The sequence below is a fragment of the Lactuca saligna genome, chromosome 2, assembly GCF_052625555.1.
Source record: "Lactuca saligna cultivar CGN05327 chromosome 2, ASM5262555v1, whole genome shotgun sequence".
NCBI lineage: Eukaryota > Viridiplantae > Streptophyta > Magnoliopsida > Asterales > Asteraceae > Lactuca > Lactuca saligna.
Window position 1 is genome coordinate 60,456,631 of NC_136418.1, and position 2,651 is coordinate 60,459,281.

A 2,651-nucleotide genomic window follows, 5' to 3' on the forward strand; every position below is an offset into this window, starting at 1 on the left:
GATTTGACTTTCGATTTCTGTGTCCATACTGATGCTCTGAAACTTAGAAAAATCATAACTTCATCATATGAAGTGAGATTCAGACGTTCTCTATATGAACACTTTCGCTTTTATGATTACTATGACTTCCGTTTAGATTAATCAGACTAATAAGAAATCTATCTCCAATTCACTATTTGTGACACACTTTGTTGTATAGGTTGAACGTGAAACTTCAATGGATCATAACTTTTTCATACGAAGTCTGATTCAACCGTTCTTTATATCCCCAAGATCATCATTACAACTACTTCAACTTTCATTAAGTTTATTTATTCTATTAAATATTTTATTTTTAACGTTTATTTTATCCCTATTTACTAGCTTATTATATAAATGTTATATACACATAAATCACATATATTCAAATAAATCTTTTTCATTTTGTTAATAAAAAGGTTACAATCATCGACTGATGTAACTACGTGTTTTATAACTAGTGGCTAGTGAGAAATGTGGGCATTATAGAATTAGAACAAGTTCTTTTCAACCAAGGCAAGGTGAGTAGTTTAACTTTAAGTCACATTATGTATTGTGTTATATGATTTAGAATTTTATAATTGTATCTATGTTGTTATAAATGGTTACATTGAGATATTGATATGAGTATTATAGCATGGCTTATAAAGAGTATAAATCTATTATATTAAAAGCATACCAAAAGAATGGTGCATATATTTTTGAAGTCATGTATGAGTATTATGAATAATTTCAAATATGATGGAAGCATCCTAATGAGTTATAGGTCGTAAATACTTTGTAGAATATAAATTTTAAAAAAGGAGAATATGGTTATAAGATTATGTTATAATTAGATTAGTCATTAAGCTTATGCTTATTTTGTGAGTGTATTTTTTTTACCTACTTATGTTTTGTATAAATTATAATACACAAGGCATTAAAATAACTAGCATATTTTGTATAAAACTTTATGATGCCAAATAGACCCTGGGTGTAGTTTTAGTATATATTTGTTTATACCTACTTATGTTTGTAAATATTGAACTATACTCAATGGTTTTGCTCGATAATAGTTCAAAATTTTGGGCATATTTTAATTAAAGAATTTGAGAAAGTTCTGGTTGTTAGAAGTTGGTATTAGAGATATAGTTCAAGTGAACTAAATCCTTGAGTATGGATTCTAGACTTGAACCATGTTTGACAAAATATTGACAACCTTATGCATTAGAATAAAGTATGATTATAAGTAATAAAATAAATTTTAAGTAGATATAGTTATATACTTGAGGTATATTATACTAGAGAAGGATTAATTAACTTGGTTATTTTGAAGATGGTGAACACTAGAAATATATGAGGTGGTGGTGGTGGTCAGAGAGTTGGTTTAGCAATATCAGAAAGCTCAGTTTGACAAGCTACACAAGAAGGACCACCCAAACAACCACCCGATCTCTGACAAACAATTGCTAAAGAAGTGGCAAAAGCTTTAAGAGAAATACTGGCTACCGTGATTGGTCGCAGATAGAAGCAACTGCTAAAGTCATACATGGTCGACCATTAATTATAGAGGGTGATATGTGTATATTTAGTCATATAATTCATGCATATTTATAATACCTTTAGATACAATTATGCTTAATATGGTAGAAAATGTGCTTATTATGTTTGAAGTTTTTTTGAAATATGTTTTATAGTAGCAAAAACATGCTTGGGACAAAAAGGAATCAAATGAGGAAGCTTGAAGCATGAATGGATGAGCTAAAATAGGAAAGAAGAAAAGGAAAGCTTGATGATAGAAGACTACATCGTGATGAACCTACTGTGATGTGATGGAAGAAGGTTCCTAACCAAATACATTGACATGGAGAATATGAGTTAAACTCAAGGACCGCGATGCAGTGGTAGTTAACCACATCATGGTGGCCAAAATTTAGCAAGTATATATATTCTGAACATTAGGTCAATTCCAAGAGGGTAGAAGCCTTAGGGCTACGATTATTCACGAAGAAAAAACCTCCAAGAACCCTTGGAAGGTGGAAATCAATTAGAGAACAAGGGATAAAGATATTGGAGCAAGGATTCACATATATTCATTCGGTTTTCCTAGTTTAATCATGTTTAGCTTAGTTTTCCTTTTGTTTATGTGTTTTCCACTTGAGATTATGGGCTAATAACCCTTGATATCATTTAGATTAAATGAACTCCTAAATGTTGTGTTGATTTCTTATTTGATTAAAGTTGGTTTTTTCTTTAGATGTTTTTCTATAAATCAAAACCTAGGTTGTTAAAGTTTCTATCTTTTTTTCCTTGTCTCAAGATTATGTTGTTAAACTGCAGTTAATTGCATGAAATTGATTTACCTAGCTATTTATGATCATTAAATTGTTAGAACTACTGATTAGTCATATCCTAGTATAGGTGATAAGTTTGTTGCTTAACTGTGTTAGAGAGTAGTATTTGATCATAATATTTGCTTGAATACTATACATGACCAAAGAATAGTAGTATGTAGATTCTATAACTCAGAATCCAAATTACCTTTAAAATCAATTTAGTGTCCTTAATTTGCAAGATCATTGGGGTTAAAGTATTGAATTGTCTTATGTTAGTTAGTCTAATCATGATGACTAGTAACTTTTATTTGGAAACTA